Source organism: Bos taurus, chromosome 29 (assembly GCF_002263795.3).
Source record: "Bos taurus isolate L1 Dominette 01449 registration number 42190680 breed Hereford chromosome 29, ARS-UCD2.0, whole genome shotgun sequence".
Classification (NCBI taxonomy): Eukaryota; Metazoa; Chordata; class Mammalia; order Artiodactyla; family Bovidae; genus Bos; species Bos taurus.
Genome location: NC_037356.1, coordinates 28,779,174 through 28,798,325, shown reverse-complemented (window position 1 = coordinate 28,798,325; position 19,152 = coordinate 28,779,174). Strand labels below are relative to the sequence as shown.

At 48.3% G+C, this 19,152-nt stretch overlaps 1 protein-coding gene across 4 annotated transcripts in view; it reads right to left on the bottom strand.

Annotated features, from left to right (window-relative positions):
- The window catches only part of PKNOX2 (PBX/knotted 1 homeobox 2), a 298,217-nt gene that overhangs the window by 96,533 nt on the left and 182,532 nt on the right, over positions 1 to 19,152 (bottom strand). For all 4 annotated transcript variants that reach the window (XM_005226807.5, XM_059883037.1, XM_059883036.1 and 1 more), the window contains one exon: positions 7,600 to 7,704. The gene's annotated coding sequence lies outside the window, so the exon portion shown is untranslated. The remainder of the gene's footprint in view (positions 1 to 7,599; positions 7,705 to 19,152) is intronic.

Genomic DNA, 19,152 nt, shown 5'->3' with positions numbered 1-19,152 from the left:
CCCTAACTTCCACATGCCCTCAAGGTCAAAGGGTCACATTGTAGCAACACACCTAAATGTCACCCGTCTGCCAAATTTGAGCTTTTGCACCTCACTAACGGGCACATACTTTATGCCTGTGGATGGTGAGGCCTCTTAAACAGCAACTGTTCATCTCTGTCAGTCCTGTCTTCTCTGGACAGCAGGGTGTGTGCAAATTCATTTAAAATCTGTATTGCATTTGCTCTTATTATTGTATAAAAATGAGTGGAAGACAGGAGACAAAATGCTGCTAACACCCATGAGAAGTCGGGGCCTCACAAACACGATGCAACCAAGACAGAGATGCTTCCATGAGCGCTGAGAGAGGCAGGTCTGAGCCTCCGTCGCGGACTCACTGGACTGTGGGTTCAATTATGAAGGGAAAGAACAAGATTTGAGAACGACTATGAAATGACGGAATACATGGTTGAAGACGGCACGTAACAGGCGATCACGTGTCTCAGCCGTGGGCTCAGAACCCTGGGAACTGGTGCCAGGCGGGGGCAGGGGCTGCCTGCCCCCTGACCCCTCACCACGCAGGCAGCTCGGGGCCGGGATCCGACTCATGTCGGCGGGGATGCTGGCTGGCAATGTCTCCCTTCTGGGCTGCGGCCCGGGCGGGGTGGGGAGGGAGGGGGTCTGAAGTCTACTTGCTCCCTGTGAAGTCTCTCTGCTTGGCCTTCTTTCTCCGCCCCACCCATGGTTTTCCAAGGACCACCCACAGCTGCAAAGAAGTCCCTGTTCTGGAGGGAAATATGCCGTGACTCACAGGCTAAGAGGCACCTGGCTCTATCTGCGGAAAGCCTGTCTGATGAAACAGGACTGGCTTTTATTCAGGTTAGGGGCACCCCATGCTCAGGGAGCATCCCTTGACATAGCTCCCTGAGTCCTAACTTTATGCCCTTGCAAAAGCCCCTTCCCCGCAAACCTTCCTTTCAGAACTGCCTCCTTCTTCTCTCAGCCCAGAGAGGTTTCAGGCAGCTTCTGAAGGGGTGACCAGCAAAGACATCTTTGCTGGCCAGCAACGGGATTATTACCCATAGCCTCCAAAGCAGGAAGCAATTAAACAAAAGTGCAGGGGGCTAGAGCTCTGTTCTGCGTCCCCCTGGCCCCTGCCAAGCTCCATCCCTTCAACCTCCAGCTTTGAAAAGGGGTCAGTAGTTCTCGGGTTTCTAACAGGGAAAACTTGAGTCATATGCTGGCCCTTTCTACCGCACTCAACCAAGAAGTGTTCCATATTAGCAGCGGGTGTCTTTGAATGCTAGCCACTTGTCCGAAAATTATAACTTGCCTCAAATGCTGCCCTTTGCAGGGACGACTCATTTCCTATCATTGTGGTCTCGGTGGAAAGAAATCCTGCCTTCATTAGAGAAACTTTGTGGACTCGAAGTTCAAGTGCTTCTACTTGTGTCAGTTAAGACAGACCCCATGGAGGGCAAGTTCAGGGCGGGGAGGCGGGGACGTGGAGACAAATTCACACAGTGGACTCTGGACCTGGGGGACCAGTTAGGATACTTCGATTAGAACAGAGAATGATCTTTTGGGATCTGAGCGCTTGTTGATCTGGGTGTTCCAGGGTCTGGCCCGTTCAGGGAGAAGGAGTGAAGCATGTCAACTCCCAGTGTAGAGATTCTATCCAGAGCAGAGTGGCCTGGGCAGGGCAGGAGAGAGGAGTGTGAGGTGTCTGCTCCCAGAGCCCATCTGTGGGGAAGGGAGGAGGAAAAAGTGGGAATTCTCAGCCACAATGCCTCCCCAAGGGCACAGATCGCCTCAGGCTGGGCAAGATCCCTGCTATCCACAAGCCTCTCTGATCTCCTTTTTAGGGCCTGGCTGTCTCAGGTTAGAGCATCTGCTCTGCAGCCCTGGGAAGAGAAGTCTGTTGTTTCTTTGTTCTGGGATTCATAAAAGTGTAAAAAAGGATCTCACCTAATGAGGCCCTTGCTGTGGTCAGGGATTATTTCACGAACAGGAGCAGTGTATGCATATGAGCTGAGATAGTCTGAGGAGTAGGGGGCAGGGTGGGCAGAGGGAGATGAAGAGAGGAGGCCCATGTAAGAATGATCAGGAAGGTCAAGGAGAGCGGTCCCAAACAGGATCAATGTTCAGGGGATGCTGATGAGATCTGAGGTTTCAGAGACGTGTCTGTCGCTGGGGGCTGGCCACTATGGCTGCCCTGGCTTGAGCTGACCGTTGTCCTCACTCCTTACTCTTAGCTTCTTCCTCAAGCCCAGAAGCAGCGTTGGACGCAAGGCTCCAAAGAAGTCTGTTCAGAGCAGTTTGCCGGAGGGCTGGCAGAGCCGTGGTGGGTCTGAGTGCTGCCTAGAGGAGAGGTACAGAGGAGAAAATCCCGTCCGAGGCCACAGCCAAGTTGAGCGGGGCTCCTACCCGGAAACCAACAGTCATTTACTGAGCACCTGCCATGTGCCAGGCTCTGTAAAAGGCCTTGGACGTCCCAGAAGGAGAAAACAGGGACGAGTGGAATAAATAAAGATACGAGATGAAGCAAGATAGATGACTTCAGATTTCAAGGGATCCCGAGGGCTGAGTAAGAGAAATAAAAAAGGAGCAAACCAAATCTCAAGCCTCAGCACACAGTGGTAGAAATTCAGAACTTTAAAAAGAAAAGAAATCTAAAAGTGGATTCTTACTGCCAGACTGGAAATAAGAGAGTGAAGCAGCACCTTCAGGACCTACGAGAAAATGCTGTGGAACGTGGGACTTGCTCTGAGTTCTGTCAGTCAGGTTCAAAGAGAAGATCAAGTCTGTTTTGGGTACATGAGGACTCAATTTACTCCCTTCCCATCAATATAAAAATAACTAGAGGTGATAATTCAAAAAACAAGGAGGCTGGAGGAAGAAGACAATGGAAAACAAAACAGAGCTGCAGCCCAACGGGAGGAAGGCAGCTGGAAGGACGGAGGGGTGGGCATCAACCCTGGGGCTCAGGAGACTCTAGGCAGTAGCCGGGTGTTGAGGACAGTGTTCCATTCCTTTTCCTGGGGTCAAATCCCAAGAGTAAGTCCTGTGGCTGAATAACATTTCCACCTTGTTATCAACCTATAGACAAGGCCTGGAAAATTCAATGGACTGTATAGTCTATGGGGTCGCAAAGAGACAAGACTGAGTAACTTTCACTTTCACTTTGGGGCTTCCCTGATAGCTCAGTTGATAAAGAATCTGCCTGCACTGCAGGAGACCCTGGTTCTATTCCTGGGTCGGGAAGATCCCCTGGAGAAGGGAATGGTTACCCACTCCAATATTCTTGGGCTTCCCTTGTGGCTCAGCTTGTAAAGAATCCGCCCACAATGCAGGAGACCTGGGTTCGCTCTCTGAGTTGGGAAGATCCCCTGGAGAAGAGAAAGGCTACCCACTCCAGTATTCTGGCCTGGAGAATTCCATGGACTGTATAGTCCATAGGGTCACAAAGAGTCGGACACGACTGAGCGACTTTCACTTCACTACCAACCTATAGTCAACATGCGGAGGTAACCACAGTTATTTAACAGAATAAAAATCTTCTAAATCTTATAAAGTTAGCACATAAACTATACTAAATAGTATAACACTGTGCACTCTGTAATATATATATTCCGTATTATATATAATACTATCAACTAAAAATAGATAGCAAATATAGTTTGATCAAACTAATATAAATTGGAAGGAGAAGAATGTGTGCTCGTTTCCCCAACTTCCACAGCAGATCGTTCATAAATAAACACATACATTAACAAGAGGGACTGAGGAAATTTCCTGGTGGTCCAGTGGGTAAGACTCCAAGTTTCCACTGTAGGAGGCATGTGTTCAATCCCTGGTCGGGGAAGTAAGATTCCCATGCTGCCCAGAGAGGCCAAACAAATAAATAAATAAATACAATATCTTAAAAAAGAGAGAGACTGACACATATTGTATGACATAATAAGCAACCACGTGCGTACATGCTCAGTTATGTGACTCTTTGTGACCTTATGACTGTAGCCCGCCAGGCTCCTCTGTCCATGGGATTCTCCAAGCAAGAATAACCGGAGTGGGTTGCCATTTCTTCCTCTAGGGGATCTTCCCGACCCAGGAATTGAACCTGTGTCTCCCACATTACAGGTAGATTCTTTATGACGGAGCCACCTGGGAAGCCCAATAAGTGGCCACAAAATCAGCTAAATCAGAAACCGTTTCTTGGGGTTGACTGGATGGTGAACTAGTGGGCAGAGGTGGGGGAAAGAAGGGAGGCTTTTTAGAATACTATGCAGCAATCAAAAACAATAGACTGAATCGATTTATCTTGACCTGGAAAACTCTCCATTATATAGCCTAGTTTAAAGCAAGTTTTTAGAACAGCATTTGAAACTTAAATCTCACTGTGTTCAATTAAACACCCAAACCGATAAGACACAGTCTGTGTCCTCAAGCAACCCCACCTCTGCAGCCCCTCTCCATGCCTCTGCTCTACCCCACCGGCTTCTGCTTCTGGAACATCTCCCTCGCTCAGAATTCTGCAAGATGCAGATCTCTTTCTATGCTAGGGGAGAGCTGTTTTATGTATGTTTCAAGTCACAAATGCAAGTTCTTGACTACAAGTAGTAAGTTCAAAGATGGACCTGGATGAAGCCGCTCAGGAGATGAAAGCTTCACGCACAAGTAACTGGCCAGGGGGAAATCAAGTCGGGAAGGGAAATCTGAGAATTACAGATGCCGAGGCTAAAAGGCATCTCACAGAGCTCCCATCCGCGTTTCACATTCACAGATAAAGAACATACGTGGGGCGTGATGGAAGGTCACTGTATTGAATTAGTGCCCAGAAGAGGGGGAGTTGGGCTTGTTATCAACCAGAGGCAGGAAAGAAGCCAAGAGATGCTGAAGCTGGAGTAGCAGCCTGATGCCAGGGCCCTGCAGAGGAGCCCATAGGGAGACGGTGGGGGGTGTGGTGTGTGGGGCTGGGGTCCACTTCAGGAGCTGCTCATGGAGAAGGTGGCTTGACTTTGGGGAAGACCAGGGGAAATCAGACAGGAACACACTTCCTTAGTGTCCACAGAAGCTAGAAAGAAGCAGCTTCAATCTGGGCAGGAGGGGACACATTGGGGAAGGGCTGGGAGCATCCATCGTGTGCCAGATGTGCATGAGGTGCCCTACAGTAGTTCCGGCATTTCATCCTCACACAAGCCCTGCAAGGTAAGCGCGGTTGTCCCAGTCCATCAAGACAGTGATAGTTAGAAAACCTAAGTCATGTAACTTGCCCCAAATCCCGCAGCCAGCAAATGACAGAGCTGGAATCTGAAGCTGGGCTGCTTTGATCCAAAGTCCCTGCTCAAGGCATCAGAGGGCATCAATCAATGTGTGGTCACTCATTGCTAGGAGGAGTGTCTTTCCCAAACTGGGATAAACTAACCCTTCTCACCTCCTGAATCCTGTGTATGGACTCAGGCCCCCTGCCCAATCCATGAACACCCAGGCATAATGGCTGGCTCAACTGGCCCAGTAGGACCCTGAAAATTCCCACCTCGGAGGAGAACAGGAGTTGTGGTTCCCTTTCTCCCAGCCCTGAGCCCTGCATTGCTTCTGAGATGTCTGGAAGGAGGTGCACTGGGATGGAGCATGAACACAGAGTGGAGAAGAGAAGCTGGAAGCCTGGACCCTTGGTTTTTAGTGCTTAGCTCCATACCTGCCCTCCTCCAACCGCCAGGGCACCTCATTGCCCTTGATCCCACCCCCAGATGCTGTCGGCTCCCCCACGTCTCCCCCGGCGCCTCCGCCCCCATGGAGCCTCTGACTTCAGCAGGAGGCAGGCAGGCAGGCCCACAAGAGAATGTATGTCAGTTAGGGGTTGTCGTTGACACGTGGAGATCATTAACGAGGCTTATTTTTAAATTGTAATTGCAAAATGTAAATGCTCCCCAAACTGATGTGTAATTGCTACCCCCTCCACCCCAGCCCTTCCCCTCTGGTGCCAGCTTTGCAAGGAGAGAATTAGAAAATAAAAAGGGGGTGGATTATGTAAGCAAAATGATTTTAAAAAAAGAGAGCGAGAGAGCTAAGAATTTAAGTGAGACAGCTGGCGGCTCCCTGATTGCCACACTTCCAGCATTAGCTGCAAAAATTGTCCTTGCCGACTACACCCACCCAAGCAACGGTGTCAACTGTATTGAGTCCCAGAACACAGAACAGACTGGAGCTCCCTTGGCAAGATGGTTCAGTGGTCAGTGTGTGTGTGTGTGTGTGTGTGTGTGTGTGTGTGTGTGTGTGTGTGTGTGTGGTCCTCTTCAATATACATGACATTTCTAATTACCTGCCTCTCTCCTTCTTCTTCTCTTGAGGGAAACAAGGTTTTGTGAGGAATCTGGCAATGATTACTGCCCCCCAAACAAAGACTGGATCCCAGGTGGGACTAGTAAAGAATCTGCCTGCCAATGCAGGAGACTCAGAAGACGGGGATTCAATCCCTGGGTCAGGAAGATCCTCTGAAGAAGGAAATGGCAACCCATTCCAGTATTCTTGCCTGAGAAATCCTATGGACAGGGGAGCCTGGCGGGCCACAGTCCATGGGGTTGCAAAGAGTTTGACATGACTGAGTACTGAGCACATATTGGGTCACAAAGACTGGGAAACTAGAAGATCATGGTGGCCCTAACACATCAGGGAAACTTACAAACACCCCAGCAGGGTCCTGTAGATTTGGGGTGGGGAGGGGGTGGAGCCCATCTCACCATAACAGATCCAGCCCTTATCATGGCATACTGGAAAGAAAAAAGACTTGTTTTGGATAACTGGATTTCTAAACCCCTGCCTACACTGCTACTTAGGTCTGTGAGATCATCAGGTTACTTAAGGCAATTTTAAGAACCCTATCTGATAAGAGGATTAAGTGAGATTCTCTGCTTTATACTCTCTAAGGAACTAGTTCTCATAGTTCATCACACACATCTTCGATGCAGTTTTCTCTGTGTTCATCAGAAACACTGGGGGCAGGGTACAGATTCTCAGTCTAAACCTAGACTCACAATTTGGGATCTCTGGTGTGAGGTCCAGGAACTGAGTTTTTCACAAACACTCCTGGAGACAAGGCTTGCTCCAGAGGGCTGGACAAGTATTACCGTCATGGGTGTGAGCAACAGCCCATCCCTACATAGCAACAAGAGTTTCTTGTTCATGGAATATGCAGAGCAAAATAGAGGTAGGCAGGGACTAGGCATAGCTCTCGCCCCATCCTCCAGGGGCCAAGGAGAAACAGAACGGGTTTGCGTGTTCTGAGGTCATGTGCAGTAAGTGTCAGCTAACGTTATGGGCTGCTTCTCAAGGTTGTCAGAAGAAAAGACAATCTGCCTGGAGGGTTTGCTAAGTACTAGTCACTCAGTTGTGTCTAATTCTTTGCTAGTCCATGGTCCGTAGCCCATCAGACTCCTCCATCCATGGGATTCTCCAAGCAAGAATACTGGAGTGGGCTGCCATTCCCTTCTCCAGGGGATCTTCCCAACCCAGGGATTAAACCTGGGTGTCCTGCATTGCAGTCGGATTCTTTACCATCTGAGTCTTCAGGAAAGCCTGGAGGGTTTAACCACGTGTTGAAGGATGGAGAACGTTTCTTACTGTTCGGTGATCCTGGCAGCCTCTAGGATGGCCCTCAGGGCACTCAGTCCTCTCCTCACTTCCAGCTGGGCCAGCAATCCTTCCTGTTGACCAGAACCAGCGCACCTGTGAGAAAGGGAAGAGCAGCACTCAGAAGGGAAGGCTAGAGGTGCAGGGATAAAGGGGGACCCCACTCTGCTCCCCCTCCTCCCAGGCTGGTGGTGAAGGATACACTCTGTGTGCTCTGCAGACCTCCTACTACACGATCATTCAAGCCCCTCTCCTCGTTGGGTGTTCAGACCCACCGAGCCGTGTTAGAGCCCAGCCCTTCTCTCGGCAGGAAATGGCCTGTGGTTGCCCATCTGGTCTCCTGGAACCAGACAGCCCCTCTGCCCCAAGTGTGGTCAGGTCACTGAGTGATTTGTGAAGCCTGGGGAAGCACAGCCGGTTTCTTGCTTTAAACTGTAGGGAACTCAGAGAAAGAGTGGCAGTTGCCACCTGCTCAGATGTGTGCAGGAGTTTCAGACACTTTCCCAGCAGACAGGCTTCATCTGGGGGTCTGAACACTGGTGGGTGGGAGGAGGGCACTAGTCGGCAGCAGGAAGGAAGAGTCTGGAGGGCAAAGGACCCAAAGCAGTGAAGAACAGCCTTGACCTAAAGGGGGCTTCAGCTGCATGACTTATTTATTTATTATTAGATTTGTTGGTGTTCAGTCACTCAGTAGTGTCCAGCTCTTTGCGACCCCATGGACGGCAGCATGCCAGACTTCCCTGTCCTTCACCATTTCCCAGAGTTTGCTCAAACTCATGTCCGTTGAGTCGGTGATGCCATCCAACCATCTCATCCTGCGCTTCCCCCTTCTCCTCCTGCCCTCAATCTTTCCCAGCATCAGAGTCTTTTCCATGTGACCCTATGGACTGTAGCCCACCAGGCTTCTCTGTCCATGGAATTCTCTAGGCAAGGATATGGGAGTGGGTTGCCATCCACTCCTCCAGGGGATCCTCCTGACCCAGGGTCTCCTGCATTGTAGAAGGACTCTTTACCATCTGAGCCACCAGGGAAGACCATAATTAGATTCAGTTCAGTTCAGTTGCTCAGTCATGTCCGACTCTTTGTGACCCCATGGACTGCAGCACGCCAGGCCTCCCTGTCTATCGCCTGTCCAACTCCTGAAGCTTGCTCAAACTCATGTCCATTAAGTCAGTGATGCCATCCAATCATCCCATCCTCTGTTGTCCCCTTCTCCCCCTGCCCTCAATCTTTCCCAGCATCAGGGTCTTTTCCAATGAGTCAGTTATTTGCATCAGGTGGCCAAAGTATTGAAGCTTCAGCTTCAGCATCTGTCCTTTCAATGAATATTCAGGACTGATTTCCTTTAGGATTGACTGGTTGGATCTCCTTGCAGTCCAAGGGGCTCTCAAGAGTCTTCTCCAACACCACAGTTCAAAAGCATCAATTATTCGGCACTCAGCTTTCTTTATGGTCCAAGTCTCACATCCATATGTGACTACTAGAGAAACCATAGCTTTGACTAGATGGACCTTTGTCAGCAAAGTAATGTCTCTGCTTTTTAATGTGCTGTCTAGGTTGGTCATAGTTTTTCTTCCAAGGAGCAAGGGTCTTTTGATTTCATGGCTGCAGTCACCATCTGTGGTGATTTTGGAGCCCAAGAAAATAAAGTCTGTCACTGTTTCCCCATCTATTTCCCATGAAATGATGGGACCAGATGCCATGATCTTAGTTTTTTTGAATGCTGAGTTTTAAGCCAGCTTTTTCACTCTCCTTTTTAACTTTCATCAAGAGGCTCTTCAGTTCCTCTTCACTTTCTGCCATAAGGGTGGTATCATCTGCATATCTGAGGTTATTGATATTTCTCTCGGCAGTCTTGATTCCAGCTTGTGTTTCATCCAGCCTGGCATTTCGCATGATGTACTCTGCATATAAGTTAAATAAGCAGGGTGACAATATACAGCCTTGACATACTCCTTTCCCAATTTGGAACCAGTCTCTTGTTCTATGTCTGGTTCTAACTGTGGTTTTTTGACCTACATACATATTTCTCAGGAGGCAAGTAAAATGGTCTGGTATTCCCATCTCTTTAAGAATTTTCCAGTTTGTTGTGATTCACTCAGTCAAAGACTTTGGCATAGTCAATAAAGCAGAAGTAAATATCTGTCTGGAACTCTGTTGCTTTTTCTGTGATCCAATGGATGTTGGCAAACTGATCTCTGTTTCCTCTGCCTTTTCTAAATAATTAGATTAAAATGGATTTTGTTTCTCAACATTTGAAATGGACCAAAATGTTCAAAAATGAGTTTGGTGGTCAGCATTGGTATAAGGCTTGGCCTGACACTTCCCAAACACATCAATTTCTCCTTGTGGATCGAGTTTCTAATTTGACTCCAGTTGAGGCTGCGCTTGGGGCAAGGATGACAGGGGGTCGTGGGATGGGGGTGTTTAGGAGGGGGGCTGCTATACCTGAGCTTTGTTTTCAGGGCAGCCTCAGGGACCACCTCCAGCCAAGAGCCTCAACCCTGCAACCAGAGGTAAGTGTGTCTTTAACATTGATAATTCCTTCCTAGTTAACACCATCTTAGTCTCCCTGTAAAAACACATTTGCACCTTAGTAAAGAATGTAATTAACTAGTGACATGACAACAGGAGGAGCTAAACAGCGGCTAGGCTTGGAGCTGCCCTGGGAACTGGGAATTCAGACATTTGCCTGAACAAGACTTGCCTACTTCCTTCCTGGGAGTTGTGCGTGCGTGTGTGTGTGTGTGTTTGGCCTACATGCACTGCTGGGAGGTGAGGATGGCAGAAGCGCAGCATCCTGGATCCTGAAGGGTGCATGAATTCCCAGCTGCAGGCCCGAGGAAGCAGGGGAGCTGGGAGATGGGATGAGCTGAGAAGAACTCCAAGAACAGGCAGTGTGGTTAATGAATTTCCATGAGCACAATCTGGGTTGAAACAACCCCCTTCACCACCCTGGACTCAGATTTCTCCAGAAAAGAGATGGCGGATATGAGACATTCTAAGTGGCAGGAGGCTCAGGCCCCTTGGCTACTGCCCAGAGAGGATGCCGTGAGCACCAAGGTACTCCTACTCCAGGCCACTTCTCCTCCACTGGTCTTGACTGTGACTTCTGTGAGTGACTCCCAGTCCTCTGCCCCCAACTTCAGAGAACAAAACTGGGGGACAAGCCCACTTCTTCCCTCCTTAAGCCCCACCTCATGTCCTCCTCCTCTCACTTCCCCACTTCCCATCCCTTTCCAGTCCAGGCGGAAGATGGTCTCCAGCCTTTCTGTTAGGGAAAGAACACTGATTGAAACCACCCACCCTGGCCAGACACCATAGTAACCATTTGCATGAGTTGTTTTACAACAGGAGGTCCTGGAAAGGAACACAGAACTAATAAGCCTCCACCAACTGAAAGAGTTCAGGAAAGGTCAAAATGAGACACCACATGTCTGACCACCTCCCAGAATCCTCTCTGGCATTCATCCTCCCAGAATCCTCTCTGGCATTCATCTTGGCTGAACAAAGTATGTACCACCAGGAAGGATTCTTGACTTAGAATGATTGGCTAAAGACAACCCAGGAATTAACCCCACCACCATAAAACCCAAAACTGCAAGCCATGTGACAGAGCTGTTCTCCTGGGTTGCCTTACCCTCCTGCTCTCTGCCCAGGTGCCCTTTCCCAATAACATCTCTTGCTTTGACAGCACACGTGTCTCCTCAGACAATTCATTTCCAAGTGTTAGAGAAGAGCCCAGTTTCGGGACCCGGAAGGGGTCCCCCTTCCTGCAGCATTTCCACTCTCAGGGACATTCCTAGAAAGGGCCCTCCTTCCTGGTCACGCGGGCCAAGTCCCTCCAACTGCCTGCCACCTCCAGGCTTCCCAGGCAGCCAGCTGCATCCTGCATCTATCCAGACCCACGCCCGGGATGGGTGCACAGCTGTGTCACCTCCCACTCCAGAATCCTCAGTGACTCCCTCTTCACAGGCACCTACAGGTGTTCAGTCTCACGGCAAACCACTCTGCCTTCTGGGCTCAGCTTCCACCCTTTACCTGCAGACTGCCTACCCTCCATCCACTCACAACACCTTCCATTCCCCAAGCTGCCCCACAACCTCCTGCTGTTCTCAGTGCCCCAGTTCTACATTTCTACCTGAAAAGACCCTCACGATTCTTCAGTGTTCAGCGTGGACATTCTGGCTTTTTCCTCTACAGCTGGCTGCCATTGTATCTCCCTCTGAGTTTCCTAGGAACACGCTGCTTGTCATCTTCTGAAAGCTCTCGCCACATTTCGTATTATGGTCTAGTTATTTTACACGTCTTTCATCTCTTTCCAAACTGGAGACTCCTCATAGGCAGAGACCCTGTCTTACATCCACGTAATTGTTCAGTTTACAAAGTACTTTGGTATGTAATATCTTCTTTAACTCTTTAAACAATCTTTAGAGGGCAATATTTCAATATAATGGCTTCCCAGGTTGGGCAGTGGTAAAGAATCCACCTGCCAATGCAGGAACTCACACTGGATCCCTTGGTTGGGAAGATCCCCTGGAAAAAGAAATGTTAACCCACTCCAGTATTTCTTGCCTGGAAAATCCCATGGACAGATGAGCCTGGCGGGTTATAGTCCATGGGCTTGCAAAGAGTCAGACACAACTGAGCGACTGAGCATGCATTCATTTCAATACAGTAACAATTTTTATTACCTTTACAAACTAATATATGTTTATTGCACAAAATAAAGAAGACAGAGAATTTTTTTTTTTTTTTTTTGGTGGTGTGTTGCAGCTTGTGGGATCTAGTTTCCGAGCCAAGGATTGTACCTGGCCTCTGGCAGTGAAAGTACTAACTCCTAACCTCTGGACCTCCAGGGAAATCCCAGAAATTTTAAAGTGAGTTGTGATCCTACCATACAAAAATAATCACAGTTAATATGAAGGGTAAAACCCTTCTTTCTTCAAAACAGCATCATACTATACATATTGTTTGTTCTGGAAGCAGTTGTTTATATTTAGCAGCATACCATAAATACCTTTGCATATGATCTTAGTGACTATGTGGTGTTCCATTTACAGATGTACTATAATTATCCAACCAATTGTCTATTATTTCCAGATTTTGCTACTATAAACAAATAATTCCCATTCCTTTATTTTTTTTAATAGACTATTTTTTAAAGCCTCCACTGAATTTTACAATATTGTTCCTGTTTTATGTTTTGTTTTTTTTTGGCAAGGAAGTGTGTGGGATCTCAGCTTTGCGACCCAGGGATTGAACTCACAACCCCTATATTGGAAGGCAATGTCTTAACCACTGAACCGCCAGGGAAGTCCCATAAAGCCCATTCTTACAGCTGAGTTTTGCTCCAGACTTGATTATTGTCTTAGGAGAAGTTTATAGATGTGGAGTTGCCAGATCTAAATGCATATTCATTTGAAAGAATAATGACTTGCCGAAGGTCACACGTATTTACATCACATCTGCAATTTATGCGAAATACCTTTTTTCCTGTTGGGTAGTTGATCTCATCGTATCAAGGTGGATATCGAGGTTGAGGAAAGTCGAACATCAGACTTGCCTAAGAAGACAAGCCGGCACACAGCATGTCTTCTGGCTCCGGATATTTCGCTCTTCCAACCTCCCCACCTCTCTTTGTTCTTGAATTTCTTACCGGCACAGAGGGAAGCCTGCAGTGTAAATGCTACGGAAACGCTGGGCTTCCTGAAGGACGAGGCAAGGTGATGTGTCCTAAGTAGCGGGGTAGGCCACTCCTGGGGGCTCAGCTCGTGTCAGCCTCCTCTGCCTCGTGTCCCAGGGATCTGAGACCTATTTTGGCAGAGGACAGCTCTGGTCTTAGGTAGACTTTTAACTATTGCTTCCTCCCTTCTTCTGGGCAGATGCAAACTGCTTCAATGTAGACTCCATGCATTGAGAATCTACCATGTATTAGGGCCTGAGCGTGCAAAGATGAAGCACACACACACACCGAAGCTCCCCACATCTCAGAGGGCATAACTTGTCGCGCGTGGATGCTGCTGCTGCTGGCTGTTGGTCCCACTGCCCCTCCTCTGCCAAAGCCCTCATTGCCAGGGGCAGAGGACAAGGCCCGAGTCAGGGTTGCAGAAGGAGGCTGACCTGCCTGCCCAGTGTGTCCGGCAGCCCCTCCTTCTAATTGCAACCCTTTCTGGCCCTGAGGGGCCAGAGCTCCCTCTCTGCATCTCGCTGCAGTGCTTGCTTCTCTGTCTTTCTGCTCCAGCTGTACCTCTGTCCCTGCCCTCACCCCTCACACAGCACAGAGGGAATCACACCAGTTTAGGGAAAAGACGCCAACCCTGCCCCACTGGGGGACTAATAAATACATAGCCGAGAGGGGAAGGACGGTCCCTGGTGATGCCCATGTGTCCTATGCAGGGCACCGCTTCAGGGCTACAATACACACAGATTTCCCCTTTCCCAGAACTGACGACTGCCTGGTTCCCCCCAGCCTGGAGAAAGCTTCAAGGCAGAAAGAGAGCCTGTCATCTTTTTCTGTCACTGCCATCTCTTCCTCTGAGCATAACAGGGCAACTCATAGGGCAGAAGGGCCCGAGGAAAGTGAAAGACAGTCTGGGCCAGAGGGCAAGTCCATCCTCCCCCATGCTCACGCCCACCTTGCCCGAGGAGGGTCCCGCGTGTGCCTTTTTAGATCTTTCCAGAGAAAACTCGTTCCCTTTGTTTTGTCACCATACAAAGTCCTTCTCCTCTAGAGGCTTGCAGGCAGTCTGTAATACCACTGCCCTGACCCTGGAGCTGGGCTGGGGTCCAATTAACAGGCAGCTGGATAGGCACGGAGGCGGACAGAGACAGAGAGACAGATGGGGAGACATGGGCCCCTGTGACCCAATGGCCCAGATGCTTAAGGGACAGGAGGAGCCAGGACCTTCAGCTTGAAGAAAAGGTCCCTCTGTCCCCACAAGATCCCCAAGGAAAGCAGTGGCCCTGCCCCTGATTTTTAGCTCTGGGCCCTGAGGCATTTAACCAGGGCGCCCTCTGACCTCTGATGGATGGCAGGCTTCCCTGGAGAACACCTTTGCCTGTTCAGCGGGTCTGATTTACACTTCTCAGATGAACAGGGCAGTGCTGAGGACTGAGCCTCTGGAATTCTGGCCAGACACCCAAACCAAAGGCCTGCCCCCGTCCACTTTAGGGAGCTGCCCCACCCTGGTATCTGCCCCACGAGCAGAAACACTGGAGTCTTTGTCCTCACTGGCCCAAGAGCCTGGAGAGAATCCATTCTGTCCGGAGACCCTCCAGGGCCTGTGTTTGCATAGTGCAGCCCTGTGATTTGCCTACTAGGACCCTCGGGCATTTCCCCAAAGATCCAGGTTCCTCTCACCTCCTGCTGGGGTGGCTGGTTCCAGCTCTGCCAGGAGCTTGCTCTGCAATGTGGCACAAAACCCTCCACCTCTGAATTCCGGTCCATCCCCATCATCGGCACTCTTCATCACTGCTGTCTGCATATAAGAGGTGGGACCTGACGCCGTGTCCCGTTCTCACACGACCCCATTCTCTGACTGCTCTTGAGCAGCTATCGAATTCAAACATCCCAGCAAAAGACTCAGAGTTCACCAGGGCTGTGAGGACCATCTCAAAGAGACCGGATTCCAATCCTCTAGGAAGAGAGGGCCTCCTTGGGCTAAAATAGTTTACAGGCTTGTTTATACTGCTTCTCCCCGACTCAGAAGTCTGCAATGACTTGCCGAGGTCTATGAAGACAAAATTCAAATTTCATAGCCTCTTTTCTTGTCTTTCATCATCAACCCCAACCTATTTATCTTACTTAATCCCTTGGTTTTTCAAGCCTAAGCCTTTGCTCCAGCCATACCAGCCTGCCCTATCTCACAACTGAGCACAGGTCATGTCTAGGCCCTCTTCCCCTCTTTCTCAGCCCACTAGGGCTGCCTGGAGGGCCTGGTGGCCCTCCTTCCTCTGCGATACCCAGGTCCTAGCCAACCCTCAAGTCTTACTTTTCTCTGAATTTCTGCAGCTGAGTGAAGTCAAATTCTTGCTCCTCCATCCTATGACTGGCCCTGAATCTTACTTTATTTTGGCCCTTATTTTGTGAACTGCTTTCCGTGTTTGTCTGAATCTCAATGGCATGCATCATAGATGGTTGAGCACAAGACTGGTGTCTTTGGGACTTGCCTGGTGGTCCAGTGGTTATGACTCTGAGCTCCAGGGTGCCCAGGTTCAGTCCCTGGACAGGGAACTAGATCTCACATGCTGCAACAAAGATTGAAGATCCTGAGTGCCACAACTAAGACCCGTGCAGTTAAAGAAATAAATATTTTAAAAAAAAGAGAGAGAGAGGCTCAAGTCTTCCATTTCGCTTATGTCTGCCATGTGTAACTAGGCTAGTGGTGTGCCTATGCAGATCATCAGCAGGATCATTCTTATCATAGGAAGGGCAACCACGACTGGAAAACTAAATCAGATCAGTGCTTAACCAGTTCAGCTAGACTTTGCCTGTTTAGTCATTGTTACTCATTGTCAAAGGCATCACAATTCTCTATGCCTCAGTGTGTCTCTGAATTGAAAGATTTGAAGAAAACAATGGGTTGTTACACATGCTCCTTACACATGCCTCTTAATAAGTTGGTGGGGGAGACAGTACAGTGGGAAAAACTGGATTCAAATCCTAGATCTCCCTTTTCCTAGTTGTATGTGGTATGCTCAGTCACTTCAGTTGTGTCCAACTCTTTGCAACCCCTTGGACCATAGCTTGCCAGGCTCCTCTGTCCATGGGATTTTCCCAGTAAGAATACTGGAATGGGTTGCTGTTTCCTCTTCCAGGGGATCTTCCTGACCCAGGGATCGAACTCACATCTCCTGCATTGCAGGCTGATTCTTTACCCCTGAGCCACTGGGGAAGCCCCTTTTCTAGCTCTGTGATCACCAAACTCAACAACAAGGTGTTTACTGGGACTGAACTGAGCAGTTTTACATCAGACATAAGATGTGCTCAGTGGATAATAAAGGACTCAGCGTTGACATAGACAAAGCCTGTGATAAATGGTGACTATCATTGTTAAGACAATGACAGCATGGTGGTTTGTTTAGATCTTGTTTGGCAAAATCATACTCATCCTTTAAGATTCAACTCTGTGAAGTTATCGCTCAATGCTCCTCTACCCTCTACAAGGCAAGTCACTCCCTCCTTCCCACTCCCCTGATAACTGGGACTGTTTCTCCTATAAGATAAAGCCCAAAGTTCTTAGCTATGAACTCCAGGCTGAATCTCATCAAATTATTATTATGTGTCACTAGAGGGGTCCCTCTCATTCAGCTCTGAGCTGAACAAGGACATCCTCACCTTTTATGTTTTCAGCTCTGGCCTAGCATCAGGATCAATGTGTGTTTGTTAAATGAGGGGATGAACAGATGAGCAGCAGGGCCAAGAGCAGTCAAGAGGCCCGGGCAGAATTTGCCCAGACCCAAAGGTGAGCCTGGTGATAGGAAATCCAGCGTGGAAAGCAAGTGTCCCTTTATTTTTTTTTTTTAATATTTTTTTTTGGATATGGACCATTTTAAAATTTTATTCTTAAATTTTAATTGGAGGATAGTTGCTTTACAATATTGTGTTGGTTTCTGCAATAGAAAACCATAATTGAAGGGGGCTTTCCTGGTGGCTCAGAATGTAAAGAATCTGCCTGCAATGCAAGAGACCATAATCGAAAAAGACATGTGTGCCTCAGTGTTCACTGCAGCACTATGTACAATAGCTAGGACATGGAAGCAACCTAGATGTCCATCGACAGATGAATAGATACAGATACTGTGGTACATATGTACAACGGAATATTACTCAGCTATAAAAAAGAAAGCATTTGAGTCAGTCCTAAGGAGGTGGATGAACCTAAAGCCTATGGTACGGAGTGAAGTTAAGTCAGAAATAAAAAGACAAATATTGCATATTAATGCATGTGTATGGAATCTGGAAAGATGGTGCTGATGCAGACCATTTTTAGTCTTCATAGAACTTGTTACAACATTGCTTCTGTTTCATGTTTTGGTTTTTTGGCCATGAGACATGTGGGATCTTGGTTTCCTAACCGAGGACTGAACCCACACCCCCTGCATTGGAAGGCAAAGTTTTAACCACTAGGCCACCAGGGAAGTCCCTAGCAATTGGCCCTTTAAACTCACCTAAGATCGGCCTCAAATTTAAAGAATTTGCTCAACTTTTCCAGCAGGATAAACCTTCTTGGGGAAAGCCAGCAGCTCCATCACAAGCCCTTTGACCTTCTCTGCAAACCCTTCCTATCTGCAGCCTCCTTTTCCTCAGCTGGGCTCCATCCTTCTCCTGCTGCTCCCCACCATTCCTCTCCCCAATGGTCAGACCTCCAGCCTTGAAGCCCCTGCTCCCTCAGCCCCCCAGGCTGTTGAATGACCCTGGGTTCTAGGACGGCCTTCCCAATCCAGAAATGGGAGAAGGTCAGTATGTCCTGACACAAGCTTATCATTGTCTTTTGCCCCCAGGCAAAGCAAGCTGCACTTTCCTCCTCTCCATCACCTCTGCTACACCTGGCTCAGCAACAGCCTCCTAATCAGTTTCCCTGAGCCTACCCCCTCCTCCCCATTTGAATGCAGATTTCCAAAGAATAGCAAGGAGAGATAAGAAAGACTTACTCAGAGATAGATGCAAAAAAATAGAGGGAAACAATAGACCGGGAAAGACTAGAGATCTCTTCAAGAAAATTAGATGTACAAAGGGAATATTTCATGCAAAGATGGGCACAATAAAGGACAGGAACAGTATGGACCTAACAGAAGCAGAAGATATTAAGACAAGGCGGCAAGAATACACAGAAGAACTATGCAAAAAAGATCTTCATGACCCAGATAACCACGATGGTGTGATCACTCACCTAGAGCCAGACATCCTGGAATGTGAAATCAAGTGGGCCTTAAAAAGTATCACTATGAACAAAGCTAGTGGAGGTGATGGAATTCCAGTTAAACCATTTCAAATCCTAAATGATGATGCTGTAAAAGTGCTGCACTCAATATGTCAGCAAATTTGGAAAACTCAGCAGTGGCCATAGAACTGGAAAAGGTCCGTTTTCATTCCAATCCTAAAGATGGGCAATCCCAAAGAATGTTCAAACTACTGCACAATTGCACTCATCTCACACAGCAAAGTAATGCTCAAAATTCTCCAAACCAGGTTTCAACAGTATGTGAACCATGAGCTTCCAGATGCTCAAGCTGGAATTAGAAAAGGCAGAGGAACCAGAGATCAAATTGCCAACATACGTTGGACCATTGAAAAAGCAAGAGAGTTCCAGAAAAACATTAACTTCTGCTTTATTGATTATGCCAAAGCCTTTGAGTGTGAAGATCACAACAAATTCTGGAAAATTCTTAAGAGATGGGAATATCAGACCACCTTACCTGCCTCCTGAGAAATCTGTATGCAGGTGAAGAAGGAATAGTTAGAACCGAACTTGGAACAATGGACTGGTTCCAAATTGGGAAAGGAGTACATCAAGGCTGTATATTGTCATCCTGCTTATT